This window comes from Nicotiana tabacum, chromosome 1, assembly GCF_000715075.1.
Source record: "Nicotiana tabacum cultivar K326 chromosome 1, ASM71507v2, whole genome shotgun sequence".
In the NCBI taxonomy this organism is placed as follows: domain Eukaryota; kingdom Viridiplantae; phylum Streptophyta; class Magnoliopsida; order Solanales; family Solanaceae; genus Nicotiana; species Nicotiana tabacum.
In genome coordinates this window covers 125,511,042-125,528,254 of record NC_134080.1, presented here as the reverse complement: position 1 = coordinate 125,528,254, position 17,213 = coordinate 125,511,042, and positions in this window count along the sequence as shown.

Sequence of the window (17,213 nt, the reverse complement as noted above, 5' to 3'; positions counted from 1 at the left end):
GCGTATGTATTAAATTTTAACATGTGGTATCAGAGCCATCCTTTAGCTGTGTTGTTTAGCGTCTAATTATTTTTACGCTAATTAAAACTTTTGAAATCAATCATAAAATTGTATTCAATTGGAAGTTTTAAGCACTACCAATTATAAGATTAGTGTTTAAATTACCTTACGTATTCCGTGATTTAAGTTCATGTTCTCATCGAATTTGTTAGTCAAGGCATTTTGATTTAATTTATCAACATGTTTATTTACTTGAAGTTTTCACACAAATACATTCGTTGTGGCGTAAAATTCTTGTTAAAGTTTCTGAACCAAGAATTTTGTAGTGTTTGTCTTGAAGACAAGTGGTAACACCGTAGATTGTGTGAAACTTCTAGATCTGCTATGTTTTGATCCATATAAAGTAATTGGATTCATGCCTAGTCTGACAAATGTTGTATTACACTTTTTACAATATAGAGATGCTGCTTTGCTTTGATTTCTTTGTTTATTTTTTGTGTTATCTTGTTCTTTAAAGTCTTGCAGTAATCTTGTAAGCTAGATTGAAATAATTGCTTCAAAGGATAAAAGACAATAGACTGGTTTTAGGTTTCTGTTACCCAAAATATGTCCAGTATATGTATAAGTTTTTGTAACGACCTGATCGGTCGTTTAGAGTATTTGTACTTTGCTCGCCAGTTCTCGGGCATGACTAGTCCCGTATGATGTATTATGACTTATGTAAATTGTCAGTTTTTGTACTTCGGACAAGATCTATGTCCAGGGAAGATCCATCCCTCAATAATATCATCTGCGCTCACTGGGGGTGTGTAGACTCCAAAGGGGCTCCTTTTAGCCCAAGCTCCATAACAAGCCAACGAAGGCAGAATCAATAATTTGCTGCGGCGTGCAGCCCGATCCCATAACTATCACTCATAATCAGGCTCTCGGCCTCACTCAATCATCACTCTCCAGTCTCATACACACAGGCTCACAATTTGCCATAATACCAGCCTGAAACAATGATATGATGTGCCAAATGATAACAACCAAGGCTGAGACATGATATGATATGCATGAACATGATTGAGTACAGAATATCAATGAAACTAATGAGATGATAGCAAGAAATGACCACTTGGGTCTCAACAGTATTGACATGAAGCCCTAACATGATAATTAGCATGATTTACAGTTCTTTTACTTAATCACATAAGCATAACACATATATCAGCAAGAAAGAATCACTAAGCGGTGCCATGGAATGAACAAGGCCACAATTCTTACGGTGCATGCCCATTCGCCCGTCACTTGGCATTTGCGTCAGCTCGATACAAATCATATAGCACAACGTTCGGGGTTTCAAACCCTCAGAACCAAGTTTGAAAATGTTCCTTACCTCAAACCAAGTCAAAACTCTAACCCACGATTCCCTTGCCTCTTGATTCGGCCTCCAAATGCTCCGAATCTAACCAAAATAAGTATATTATCATCAATATATGCTAAAGGAATAAAACCCATACGAAAATTATCAAATTAAATAAAAAATCCCGAATTTTCTCAAACCCCCCCCCCCAAGCCCACTTCTCGGAATCTGATAAAAATCACACAACTAGAAAGCCCATTCGCTCACGAGTCTACCCATATCAAATTCACCAAAATCCAACATCAAATGATCATCCAAATCCCTAAAATTCTCTCTCCGAATTTTCTTTCATTTTCCCCAATTTTTACCCCAAATTCCAAAATTAAATGATAAAAATCAAGACACAATCATGGAATTTAACCAAATTTGAGTGATGAACACTTACCCCAGTCATTCCTCTGAAAATCCCCTCCAAAATTGCTTTCTCTTGAGCTCTCTAATAAATTTTGAATATATGGACTCAAACCCTCGTTTTTGAATTTAACACTGCCTGCCCATATTTCCTTCTTTGCGAACGCGACCGTCTTCTCGCATTCGCGTAGACCAACTCAGATTGCCTCTCCGCTTTACTCTTCGCGAACACGATAATAGCTTCGTGAACGCGATACTTTGCCTGCTCAAACCTTCACAAACGTGACCCCACCTCGCGAACGCATAGACCAAGGACCTAGGGTCTCCAACTGCCTCACTCCTCTTCATGAATGCGGCACCACTCACGCGTTCGCGATGCACACACTGCCCTACCCTTCGTGTTCACGTCCTCTCCTTCACGAACGCGAAGAAAAAAAATTCACCATCTCAGAAAACTCTCTTCGCAAACGCGAGGCCCCTCTCGCGAATGCGTAAGAGGAAACCAGAAAGAAAATACAGCAGCAGATCAGCTATCTCACCAAGGCCAAAAATGATCCGTTAACCACCCGAAACTCACCCGAGGCCTTCAGGACCTCAACAAAGCATGACAACACATCCCATAACATCATTCAAACTTAGTCGAACCTTTGAATCACTAAAAAATACATCAAAACACCAAATTACCCTCAGATTCAAGCTTAAGAACATCCTAATTTTCAAATTCCACAAACAACGCCGAAACCTATCAAACCTCGTCCGAATGATCTGAAATTTTGCACACACATCATAAATGACACTACGAACATACTCCAACTTCCAGAATTCTATTCCGACCCCGATATCAAAATTTTCACTGCCGAATGAGAAGCGTTAAATTTCCAATTTCGCCAATTCAAGCATAATTCTACCACAAACCTCCAAATCACATTCCGGATGTGGCCCCAAGTCCAAAATTACCAAACGGAGCTAACCCAAATTATAAAAATCCAAATCCGAGATCGAATACTAAAAAGTCAAATATTTCAAATTTAAAGCTTCAAGTTGAGAATCATTCTTCCATATTTGTTCCGATTAACCTGAAAAAAACGTGACACCAAATGCTACACCTATGAGAGACGTTTCGCCTCCCTCACGCGAAAGCGTAACCGCTTCGCGCGAAAAGGAAGCCTTCACATCTACAATAGGAGAGGCACCACCGACGGTAAAAAGACTACTGGAAGAATGGCTAACAAGCACTCTGAACAACATACTGGATAAACCCGTTCAAAGGGAGAATAGAGACGTTGCACACGTAGATGTCACGATAATTGCTGGCGAACAAGATGCCCCCCGAACAGGTACTCATGCCACTGTTGATGCAGGTAATGACACATTCGTAGCCATTCGAAAGAAAATGGAGGAAATGGAAAATGAGAACAAGGCACTCCATGCAAATGAAGGAGCATCAAGAAAGGGTCGATAAAATAACAGGCGACCCAAAGATATTACAAAAATAGGATGTTGGTCGATTCATTGAGCAACCGTACAATGAGGAAGTAGCCTCCTACGCCATACCTAAAACCTTTAAAATGCCACCAGACCTGAAAATATACGACGGTACTATAGACCGAGAAGATCATATCATCCACTATGTCACAACCGTAAAAGGCAATGATCTTTCGAAAGAACAAGTACCATCAGTGCTACTCAAAAAATTCGGCGAAACCCTAATAAGGGGAGCCCTAACCTAGTACTCACAACTACCGGCGCTGTCAATAGTAACGTTCGAGGAAATGGCGGACAAGTTTGTCATCGCTTATGCAGGAGCTAAAAGGCTGGAAGCCAGGGTAAACGACATATTCGTCGTTAGGCAGATGTCCGGCGAGGGACTCAGGGACTTCCTAGCCTGGTTTAACAGGGTGAGAATGAGCCTACCGAATGTATCAGAGGGGATGGCAGTAGCTGCCTTCAAGAATGGGTTGAGCAGGAATGGGTCGAGAGCAACCAGAAAGCTATTAAGAAGGCTCATCAAATACCCTCCCACCACTTGGGAAGAAATCCACAATGCCTATTGCGCCAGGCAAGGGCCGACGAGGATGATCTCAATGGCCCGATCCAACGGCTAACGTCAGTACAAGAAGAAACAAGGAAGAATCGTCGTAATGACGGTCGAATGGATCAGTTGGGTCACCATCTCGGCCGAGATAGACATCAGCCCTACATCAGAACAACCATCCCACCTCCCCCGCGGAACGCCTCGGCACCCCGCAGCATACCGAAATGAAAGAGATACGCCTTCGCTCTTATCTGCTCACAAATTTTGTGTTTCCCCTCAGAAATATCATACGCACTGGAGAAGCTCGGCACGAAGGTACAATGGCCACAAAAGATAAAGTCCGACCCTAGTTCTCGGAAGTCGAATGTCCTCTGCGAATTCCACCAGTAACGAGGTCATAAAACCGACGACTGCATAGGTCTATGGCAGTAGGTAGTGAGAATGCTAAATCAGGGGCACCTGAGAGAACTGATGAGCGACCGAGGACGAGCCAATTTTCCTCGCGGACGCGAACAACCCAGGGACCACCGAAACCACCCTCCCCCGCTTGTACCATACAAATGATCATCGGTGGAGGTGACGGGACAACATCAACCATGTAAAATTCACCACCACGCACAAACTCAAATGGTCGATCACTCATGAATGGTACAATGAACTCAAAGATAGTATCATCTTCGATAAGTCAGATACCAACGGTTTGTCTTTCCCTCACTACGATGCTCTTGTTATTACTTTACATATTGCAAATACTGATGTGAAAAGAATAATAGTGGACGACGGAAGCGGCGTGTGGATTATCCATCCTCGAGTCCTCATACAGATGAGGCTTGAAGATAAAATAATATCGCGTTGCATTATACTAACGGGTTTTAAATATGCAGTCGAGAAGACTTCTGGAGAAATAGTGCTAACCGTTCTAGCTGGAGGAGTCACCCTGGAAACAATGTTTCACTTCATAGACCAAGACACAGCCTACAACGCCATCATAGGGTGCCCATGGATACACAGCATGCGAGCCGTCCCGTCAAGTCTCTATCAAATAATCAAGTCCCCTACTCCATGGGTAGTATTCAACATCCGGGGCGAACAACGCACCGTGCAAGAATGCTATCGCATCGCCTAACATTGCGCATATACCCAACAACTAAAGGGAGCAAGCGCTGAAGCATAGCAATTAGCGATGTCGTGAACCAATCTCGATGTACAGATAGACATTATCAAGGATCCCAATATCGTGGAAGCCGCCGAGTCAACTATAGAAGATCTCGATCCCGTCCAACTAGACGAAAATGACAGCACAAAAAAGGCTTACATCGGGCACAATCTCTTAGAACTAGGTAAATTTCATAAATTCTTAGCTGACAGTGCCGATTTGTTTGCCTTCTCCCATTCAGATATGCCAGGCATCACGAGAGACATCACCACGCACAAATTAAATGTTGCTCTCTATCCATCACTACAGCAAATAAGGAGAAAGTTCAACGCCGCAATCAATGAGGCCGTCAGCGAAGAAGTTGATAAGCTGCTCACCAATGGCTCCATCCGAGAGTCAAAGTATCCCCAATGGGTCGCCAATGTGGTCATGGTGAAGAAGAAAAACGGAAAGTGGCGGATGTGTGTTGATTTTACGAACCTGAACAAGGCATGCCCAAAAGACTCTTTTCCATTGCCACATATCGACCAGTTCATCGACGCAACAGCGGGACACGAGTTGCTAAGATTCTTAGATGCCTACTCGAGTTACAACCAGATCCTCATGGAGGAACAGGACCAAGAGAAAACTACTTTCATCACTCACTAGGGAACGTACTGCTATAGAGTCATGCCATCCGGACTAAAAAATGCGGGGGCGACATACCAAAGGTTAGTCACCAAGATGTTCAAAGATCAACTTGGCAAAACAATGGAAGTCTACATTGATGACATGCTAGTTAAATCGAAAAAGAAAGAGGACCACATCGATCACCTGAAATAAGCCTTCGACATTCTGAGGCGGTACGACATGAAACTAAACCCTGAAAAATGCGCCTTCGGCGTGACCTCGGGCAAATTTCTCGGTTTCCTAGTATCACAAAGAGGCATCGAGGTCAATCCAGACCAGATCAAGACTATCTAAGGAATACCCGAAATGTTAACCAGCAAAAAGCAGGTACAAAAATTGACAGGTCGGATAGCTAACCTTTCAAGGTTTAGCCACCCTTTCAAGGTTCATCTCACAGTCATCGGATAGATGCCATAAATTTTTTAATGTGCTAAAGAAAGACAAAGGACTCCAGTGGAATTTAATGTGTCGACGCCCTGAGAAAACTAAAAACCTACTTGTCCTTGACGCCATTACTCGCCAAGGCAGATGTAGGCAAAAGCCTTCTTGTCTACCTAGCTGTCTCCGAAGTCGCGGTAAGCGCGGTTTTGGTCCGCGAAAACAAAGGTATGCAATCTCCAATTTATTATATCAGCAAAACCTTAATTGATGCTGAAACGAGGTATCCCCACATTGAAAAATTGTCCTTGACGTTAGTCATAGCTTCACGAAAGCTTAGACCATATTTTCAATGTCACCCCATAAAAGTGGTGACAACCTTCCCCCTGAGGAGCATCCTACACAAACCCGAACTGTCGGGTAGATTTGCCAAATGGGCTATAGAATTGAGAGAGCATGATATAACATATCAGCCGCGAACTGCGATAAAGTCACAAGTACTCGCCGATTTTGTCGCTGACTTCAGTGCAGAAATATTATCCGAGGTCGAGCAAGAAGCGCTTCACACCTCCTCTGGACGACCCGACCTCTGGGTCCTCTACACCGACAGTGCATCTAATGTGTCGAGGTCAGGACTGGGACTCGTACTTGAAGTCCCAACCGACGAAGTAATTCACCAATCCATACGGTGTCCCAAAATGACTAACAATGAGGCCGAGTATGAAGCCGTAATTGCAGGACCAAAACTTGCCCTCAAGTATAGTGCACGGGGAGTCATCCTCCGATACGACTCACAACTCATCGTCAACCAATTTACTAGGACTTTCCAAATTAAGGAGTAAAGGCTACAGAAATATCGGGAAGAAATCCATAAGCTACAACCAGAATTCGACGAATGCCGATTCGATCAGATACCTCGGGGGCAAAACATCGAGGTAGATGGTCTCGCCAAACTGGCCACGGAAACCAAAAATATTAGCAAGGAAAACGTGGTCACCCTCCTCCACTCATCAATAGACCAAGTTGAGGTACATTATATAAATTTAACCTGGGACTGGTGCAACCGCATCATAACATATTTGTAGGAGGGAACACTCCCACAAGACAAAAAAGAAGCCAAAAGGCTTTGAATACAGGCGGCCAGGTACAGCCTCATAAATAAAGACCTTTACAAAAGAACGTTCAGCGGTCCTTTGGAAAAAAGCCTAGGACCAAATCAAACAAGGCGCGTGCTCGAAGAAGTACACGAGGGTCACTGCGGTGCCCATAAAGGCAACCAAGCCCTCATCAGATGCCTCATTCGTGTAGGATACTACTGGCCTACTATGAAAAGGGAAGCCGTGGATTACGTCAAAAAATGTGAGCAACGCCAAAAGTATGCACCTATGATACACCAAGTGGGCGAACTCCTACACTCCGTCACTTCACCATGGTCGTTTATAAAATGGGGAATGGACATCGTCGGACCCTTCATAGTAGGGCAAGGTAAGATACACTTCCTTTTAGTTTTAACTGAGTACTTTTCCAAATGGGTGGAAGCAGGTGCGTTCACCCAAATACGCGAATAGGAAGTCATCATATTCATATGGAAAAACATCATATGCCGCTTCATCATTCCCAAAGAAATCAGCTGTGACAATGGACCTCAATTCATCGGGAAAAAGACGACCGAGTTCTTCGAAAAATGGTGCATCAAGCAAATACTCTCCACGCCATACCATCCCGCCGGCAATAATCAAGCAGAATCCTCCAACAAAATAATATTTAATATACTAAAGAAAAAGCTTGAGGATGCCAAAGGGCTATGGCCAGAACTGCTACCAGAGGTGTTATGGGCCTACCGCACCACGCCAAAAACTAGCACAGGTGAAACGCCATATTCATTAGTCTACGGGACCAACGTCGTTATACCCGTTAAGGCTGAAGAACCTATCATGAGATACTCCCACGAGAGTGGACCAAACAATGACGAGAAAAGAATACAAGACCTGGACGAAGTGGAAGAACGGAGGTATATGCCTCATGTAAGGATGGTATCCCAAAAACAACAAGCAGAAAGGTACTACAACAAGAAGGCCAAAATATGACCACTCAGAGTCGGGGAATACGTCCTCAAGGCCAAAACACAAGCAACCAAAGACCCAAACGAAGGAAAATTGGGAACCAACTGGGACGGGCCATATAAAATCATAGCAGCAACAAGCAAAGGGGAATTCCAACTAGAAACAATGGAAGGAAAACTACTACAAAACAGCTGGAATGTCGCCCACCTCAAATACTTTCACTTCTGAAATACAACGCCACCCAAGTCGTACTCTCTTTCCCTCACCCGGGTTTTGTCCCAATCGGGTTTTCTTGGGGAGGTTTTTAACGAGGTGATGAGGGTGACGTCTCAAAGTTCAGAGCATAATTTATCGCCCTGCCTGCCGATGGCATCCCCACGACGAGCAATGAAGGGACTAGATACAAGAAAATTTTAATGTATGAACGAAATCGACATGTATATCCAATGTATGAATGAAATCGACATGTATCTCCAATGTATGAATGAAATCGACACGTATCTCAAATATATGAATGAAATCGACATGTACAATACTCTAGTAGATGAAATAAAACATCTCCACTGATCCTTCGCAATTAAGAGTTTGACCTTGCTCGAAACGCAATGGGTTAGCATTTCGAAATTAACTCAAAATAACACCCTTACGGCAAAGGCTGTCGCCAAAGGCAAGAGTTCGACCTTGCTTGAAATGCAACGGTTTAACATTTTGGCATTAACTTGAAATAACACCCTTACGACAAAGGACATCGCCAAAGGCAAGAGTTCGACCTTTCTCGAAACGCAACGGGTTAACATTTCGACATTAATTCGAAATAACACCCTTACGGCAAAGGACGTTGCCAAAAGGCAAGAGTTCGACCTTGCTCGAAATGCAACGTGTTAATATTTCGACATTAACTCGAAATAACACCCTTATAGAAAAGGCCATCACCAAAGGCAAGAGTTCAACTTTGCTCAAAATGCAATGGGTTAACATTTCGACATTAACTCTAAATAACACCCTTATGGCAAAGGCCGCCGCAAAAGGCAAGAGTTCTACCTTTCTCGAAATGCAACGGTATAAAATTTTGACATTAACTCGAAATAACACCTTTACGGCAAAGGCTGTCACCAAAGGCAAGAGTTTGGCCTTGCTCGAAACGCAACGAGTTAACATTTCGACATTAACTCGAAATAACACCCTTACGGCAAATGCCGTCGCCAAAGGCAAGAGTTCGACCTTGATCGAAATGAAATGGGTTAACATTTCGACACTAACTCAAAATAACACCCTTACGGTAAAGGTCGTCGCCAAATAAAGAGCTCGACCTTGCTCAAATCATTTAATAGTCGACGTCACACGGATTACTTGACTTCCGACATCGCCTTGATTATGATAAAATATCATACAAAGTTGGGTAGCCTAGGGCCCTCCCACAACAAAAAAACACACACAACAAGAAAACAGTCCAGAGGTACACAAAAAAAAGTAACTGCTCCATTACAGCTGATATTATAAGATGTTTTCTACAAAGGGCTCAAGGACGCCCCGACAAAAATAGTAAAGCAAAAATAAATACAACCAAGTCCTACACCACATCATCCCCCATGGTATACTCCTCATTGTGACAAGAATCGGAGGCGAGCTTGTCCACATCGTCATAGTCAATATCATCTCCACCAGGCATGCCGGGGTCGTAACCACATGCCTTATGAGTGGCACGTGCATTAATACGCACCTCCCGAAGTTCTACCTCGGACACCTTTGCATCGACACGAAGAGATTTATACACGTCAAGTTCAGCTTCGGTATGAATCCGCATCTCATATAAATCTCGTGGCACGATAGGGTCGGTCGAAGCATGAGATGTAGAGGGTTGCGACTGCCGTCGCATATCCTCCACTTTCAAAGCAATAACTTGTTCATTTAACACAGACAACTCTGCCTCTAGATCTCAGATATGTCCCTCAAACCTCATTGTCTAAAGAACAGACGCCTCTCCCTCCTTGTCCCGCTCTGATCTACAAAAAAGAAGGGCATATTCCAAAGCTGCTACCTCTGAGATGGCAGCCACCCTATCCCTTTCAGCATGAGTCAATCCATCAGCCTTAGCGCTCAGCTCGCCCCTAAGGTCGACAGCCTCCCCTGCCCTCCTGTCAAGCTCAGTCGTTAAGGTGGAAATCCGCAATTGAAGGTTGGTGTTCTTGGCCATCACCCCCTTACTCATCTCTAGTTCATCTTCTTTGGCCTTAAAAGCCACCTCAAGTTCGCTGCATCAGTCAATGGCCTTCATCAGGTCTTTGTCCCGCTCCTTCAGCTCTTCGACTTTCTGCGCCAACTGTTTCTCCTTTTGCTTGAGCCCGTCACGAAATAGCTGAAAGTCATTGTCCTGAGTGAAGAGATTGTCCAATGCACGATGTTTGGTACTGTATTCCTTATATTTGGAGGCCACTCTCCCAAAAATGGCCATCCTCTGCCTATCCCTCCGATCACGCTCAGTCTCCATAATGAGGGTCTAGTATGCAAAGCAAATGCAAAACAAGGAAGGGGTTAAGTATAGAAAACGAACCCAAAAACAAAGAGAAGAGAAAAGCGCTTACCCGCAAAGCCATGCTGGAAATGCTCCATGTCACACCTCCTTTTTCCCGAGGGGATAGGGAGTTTTTCCAATTAAAGTGACAATAACCGAAACGGAATTATTTATATTCAAATTCAAAGTCGTCACTTGGGATAATTTATGGTGTCCCAAGTCACTGGTCTAAAATCCCGAATCAAGGAAGTTTGACTCTATTTTACAGTTCGCAAAACACAGAAATCTGGATAAGAAATTATGTTAAACCGGGAGAAGGTGTTAGGCATTTCTGGGTTCCGTGATTTTAGCACAGTCGCTCAACTATTAATATTTGGCCTAATTATCTGATTTATTACACAATTTAAACATATGTGCATTTTTAACTTTCAAACTACTTTTATTGTTTATGGAATTATTTTCTTGAACAAGGTACGATTGTCGTACACTTGTCATTTTTGAACACGTTGCGAATCGCGTCGCATGAAATGCACCCGCGGTTTATGACATGCTTATTATTTTTTTATTATTATTCAAAATTGTGGTCGGGTTACATGAAATGCACACCCGAATTGGGATTAAGTATCATAACTATACCACGGGAACCGTACCCATAGTCACGATGATTATTTACCCGCTGAAAAGTTTACCTACCCACGTGTGATAGGCCTAAAACATGATACTGACGGTGAAAACAAAATAAATAAGACAATAAACATGTAATCCTAATCTCCTTTTCATTGAACTAAGCCTAGACCATTGTTTGCTTCTTTTAATCCACTCCTACAACTCAATTTTCAAAATCGATTCATCAGAAACAACGCCTTTTATTTCTTAACCTAATCTTTGCCTAACAATCTAAATCACGATTAAATTCCAAACATCAATAACAACAAAAGAAACTACTTAAGTAACTCAACATTAACCAACACACTATAAACTCTACAACTAACACCAAATTCATAAGAAACTCATAGGAAAACAAACAATCACAAAAGCAATTTTGTATTTATCGCCACTATTAACAAGTAAAATAAAGAGAAGGGGGAAGATGTTTAACCTCAATAGAAAATAATAATCCGCAACTACACAGATCTTTGACTCCAAAATTTGAGCGAGGAAACAAGGACAAAAATCTGACAAGAACCGTAACCAAAATTATGGGTGACAGCATATTCGAACTAAATCCGGCACCTCAATCGCTCAAACAATGAATAATCTCCCATTCTCTTATGGAAACGAAGGCTCGAAAAATCAGTAAAAAGAGATTGAAGAAAACTCCCCAAATCAATGGAAAACCTCCAAAAATTCCCTATCTTGCCTAAAGCTTCTGTCCAAAAATTCTTCTACTCTGTTCGGGTGTGTGACTTCCCCTTTTATTCTCATTCTCGTTTTTCCTTGCAGGTGCAACTGGTGGGAGATTTGGTGGGGTGGAGTTCAGCTGGGTTATAGGATGAAGAGGGGGGAGTTCGGCCGGATCTGGGGGTGTGTTTGACGCTAGAGATGGAGAAAGGAAGGGAGGTAGCAGGTAGTTAGTTGTTGTAGGTGTAGAGTTGAAGATGAAGTTGGCAATGGGTGGTGTGAGACGACGGACGGCGGCAACTGGTGGTTGGCAGGCTACTAGACAATGGTGCACTAGTGGTGGCTATAGAGGAATTTCGGTGGGTTTTGGTTAAAGAGGGGGTGGTGGGTGCTGGTTTCCGGCGAGGGGTCGCTGGTCAGAGTGGAAGGCGATGGTTTTTGTGTGGAGTGACGGTTGAAAGGGTATTTTAGGGTTCGAGTTAGGCACTAGGGTTTTGGTGTGAAGAAGATGATATGAGGGGTGTGGTCTTGGTGAGGTGACAACTGAGTTTTCTAGGGTTCTCTAGGATTTTTTGTCAAGAAGAAGGGGTGTTGAAGGTTAGGTTAGGTCTAATGTGTATAGGTCTTCTAGGGTTTGTGTATTAGGGTGTATAAGAAGAAGGGGAAGTGGGTCTTAAGGTTTGGTCTTTAAAATTGGGGCAACTTTTTGGACCTCTTCAATTAATACCAAACAAAATTAGCCTCAAATTTCATACTCTTTCTTCTAAAACAAGACTAAACATACTACACAATTTACTAATTAATCTTACTTAAATAGAAATGACTATTAAAAAAAAACTAACCGTTAAAACAAAACTATTTTTGGTATTTTTATTTGTTGTGATAAAATAAAGTTAAAGAGTCAAACCTAGTTAAAATAGCGATATTAGACCTAAATTAAATATTTGAACGCTAAAATATGTAAAATCTTGGGAAGGGTCAAAAATTATAAGTCTACGGCTGCCCCTCTTTGACTGGAAATGCGAAGAGTTTTTAGACAAAGAACGACGAGATAGGTTATTTGACCCGACCCTTATTTAGAGAGACCAAAACTAAAAGAAAAAAAAAAGAATGTGACCGAGCCCTGGTATCTGAGCTGCCTATATATCCTTAGCTATAAAGGAATCAGGCCACATGTAGTTCAGAAGTAGGACCAGTGACGGAGTATACCGAGGTGGAGAGCCGATTAGGGCGCTTTCCCGTCAAGGTTCCAGTCCGCGGTCCTGTTATTACATCAAAATCAAAATCTAAAAGAACTAAACAAACCTATCAGCTATGAGTTACAAGATTCCTATCTATAAGTCTTCTGAAGCTTGATATTGAGTCTTGAAAGGTTTTTCATGCAGATTTTTGATTTAAACCTTGATGCTTGATAGCTGTATTTGCTGATTCATTCTTCCACAGCTTCTTCGGATCAAAACGGGACACGACGTGCTCGTGACTTCAGCCACGTCTTGAGCAGTTCAAATCTTGTCTCTGCTTCTGCATTTTGGATTCACTTCCTTTTTTTTTCTTTTTATTCTGGATTGAGACTACTGCTGTTGGTCATCTCGGGCTAACAACTCGCATTCTTGCCGCGAGCTTCTACTACTTCTAACTTGAATTGAATTCTGAAATGACTTCCTTTGTTCTCTAGGTGGGCGCCTGCTACTGACTTGAAACTTGAAATAATTCCGAAACGAATTTCTTTGTTCTCCAGGTAGGTGCCTGCAATCAAAACAACAAAACAAACGAAATTTTCTGCCCCAGTTTTCACTAGGAAGATCTGTGAGTTGTTAGCAAAAACGTAAACCACTTATGATGTTGATTCAATGATGAGAGTAAACTAAAGACTCGACTAGGATGTACTCTCCTGTGAGTAAAACCAAGAAACTTTGACTAGCAAATGCGTCTTCTAAAAAGAAAACTTGAATGACCCAGATTAGGAAGTGTTTCTCCTACGGGTGATACTTGAATGAACCAAACTAGGGAGTGCATCTCCTAAGGGTGAAATCTCAATTTAAGAAGTGTGTCTCCTGAAAGTATATCCTAAAAACCCAAACTAGGAAGTGCATCTCCTAGGGGTGAAATTTGAATGAACCAAACTAGGAAATGCGTCTCCTAGGGCTGAACTTAAATGACCCAAACTAGGAAATGTGTCTCCTAGAGATGAAATCTCAATTTAGGAAGTGCGTCTCCAGAAAGTATATACTGAAAAACCCAGACTAAGAAATGTGTATTCTAGGGGTGAAACTTGAATGAACCAAACTAGAAAGTGCGTCTCTTAGGTCTGAGCTTAAATGACCCAAACTAGGAAGTGCAGCTCCTAAGGGTCAAATCTCAATTTAGGAAGTGCGTCTCCTAGGGGTGGAACTTCAATGGCTCAAACTAGGAAGTGCGTCTCCTAGGAATGAACTTAAATGACCCAACACTAGGAAGTGCATCTCCTAGGGGTAAAATCTCAATTTAGGAAGTGCGTCTCCTAAAATTATATCCTGAAAAACCCATACTAGAAAGTGCGTCTCCTAGGGGTGTAACTTGAATGAACAAACTAGGAAGTGTGTCTCCTAGAGCTGAACTTAAATGACCCAAACGAGGAAGTGCGTCTATATCTTAATTTAGGAAGTGCGTCTCCTAGAAAAAAATATAACTTGAAAGACTCGGACTAGGAAGTGCGTCTCCTAGGGGTAAAATCTCAATTTAGGAAGTGTGTCTCCTAAAAGAAAAACATAACTTGAAAGACCCAGACAAGGAAGTGCGTCTCCTAGGGGTGAAACCTCAATGACTCAAACTAGGAAGTGCGTCTCCTAGAAATGAACTTAAATGACCCAAACTAGGAAGTGCGTCTCCTAGGGGTAAAATCTCAATTCAGGAAGTGCGTCTCCTCAAAGAATAACTTGAAAGACCTTGATAAGGAAGTGCATCTCCTACGGGTGAAACTTGAATGAACCAAACTAGGAAGTGCGTCTCCTATGGGTGAAATCTCAATTCAGGAAGTGCGTCTCCTAAAAGAATAATTTGAAAGACCTTGATTAGGAAGTGCGTCTCCTACGGGTAAAATCTCAATTTAGGAAGTGCGTCTCCTAACACAAAAATATAACTTGAACGACCCTGACTAGGAAGTGCGTCTCCTAGGGATAAAACCTCAGCGACTCAAACTAGGAAGTGTGTCTCCTAGGAATGAACTTAAATGACCAAATCTCCTAACAAGTATAATCTGAAAGACCTCTAATAGGAAGTGCGTCTCCTAACGGGTAAAACTTCAACGACTCCAACTAGGATGTGTCTCCTAGGGATGAATTTAACTAACCAAAACTAGGAAGTGCGTCTCCTAGGGGTGGAATCTGAATTTAGGAAGTGCGTCTCCTAAAACAAAATATAACTTGAAATATCCAGACTAGGAAGTGCATCTCCTAGGGGTGAAACCTTTAACCTAAAACTAGGAAGTGCTTCTCCTAAAGAAATAAAATCTGAAAAACCCAAACTAGGAAGTGTGTCTCCTAGATTTGAGATTGAGCTTGAGGAAAACTATAAACGGAGCTTGGCTAAACTAAAAATTGAACCTATTCTCCAAGCGGGACCCTTGAACTCAAGAAAAACTATAGATCATAACTTAAGGAAGCTAACAATTGACCATATTCTCCAAGCGGGACCCCTGAGCTTAAGAAAACTAAAGACTAACAACTGGAGGAAACTAAAACTAACCCTATTCTCCAGGCGGGACCCTTGATCTAAAGGATTGCTAAAGATTAACGATTTAAGAAAAATTAAAACTGACTCTATTCTCTAGGCGGGACCCCTGATCTTAAGGAAAATGAAAGATTAACAACTTAATAAAACTAAAACTGACCCTATGCTCTAGGCGGGACCCCTACACTTAAGAAAGCTAAATATTCTTCACAACTAGGGGGATGTCTAGGAGGCATGGTTTTTCTCAACTAGGGCAAATTATTGGGAGATGATGATCTTCTCAACTAGGAGGATGCCTAGGAGATAAAGAAAACATTCTCAAACAGCCTTTGTGCTGACAAAATTGGGCATGAAACTTGAAAGGTTGAAGCTTCCAAGCTTTGATTTGGGCATCTTCGTCCTTGTTTCAAACAAAGAAAACTTGTGAGTTTAAACATGGTGGTTGATTTGTGGTCTTGACTTTGAGTGCGATTGCTCCTTCACTTCCCATGATAACTTTGATTTCAACTTGAAAGAGGTTTGCTTGTTTATTGACTAACCACTTTCTCTGTCACCCTTATCACAGAAAACACCTTTGATCCGTTCAAACCCAATACCTTTTATTTGTTGCATTGTGCTCATGAATTGATATATACCGAACCTTTGCATTTCACATGAATCCCAAAGCACGTTGATTGTAACCAACTCAGTGTGCATACTGTTCTTTCCTAACTTATGACACTCTGGTATGCTAGCCAGATTCCATTTTGTGCAATTAGAAAGTTGGTAGGAAATTTTTAAGTCATTTCTCACTTGTTCTGACCAAACAGACTCAAGAAGAAGAAGTAAACAAAACAAAAGGAACATAGTAAGGGACAATGGAAAGAGATGATACCTAACAAGAAAATTGCAAAGTAGAAAGTTATCAGATGTGGATACCAACTCTAATGACCATGACATGCACTTTTGGATTAAGTGGCCTAATCAGTCAAGCAAGTCTAAAGTTCAACTCTTGTTGTACCTCTTCGCCGTAAAACCGGGCTTCAATGCTAAGATTATCCTATCTGAATCACGATCCTTATTGGACTTGTAGTTCCCGAAGGTTTTAACCATCAAGCCTCTCTCATTTTTTCTTTCTCTCAACTCTCTGTCGCCTTATGGTGCCTGTGAAGGTTTTCAACGATAAGACTCTCTCATTTTTTCTTTTCTTCTTGTTTTCTCTAATTCTTCAAATATCAAGGCATTAACCATAGTAAAAACATCATATGCTCCTAGCATGTCTCGCTCGGTACTCTCAAAGATTATCTAGGAGGTCTTTTTTGTATTGTAATGTGGCTTTTGGACAAGGTTATAAAGAAAGAAAGGCATGAAGGCTCAAATTAAAACTAAGACAAAAGGATTAATTTATTTACAACTTTTGGAATCCATTAAAAAACATTATCCCAATTTATAGAACAAGAGAATTTGATTCTTTTCTTCTCTTTTTTTCTTCTTTTTTTAGATGGAATTTCTAAGAAAGACTGTCTCACTCTCGACTTCGTGGGATTATGAAATACTTTATTTGGTGTGACTGAACTGTAAGGCTGCCTACGTATCTTGTGGTGATAAGAATCAGG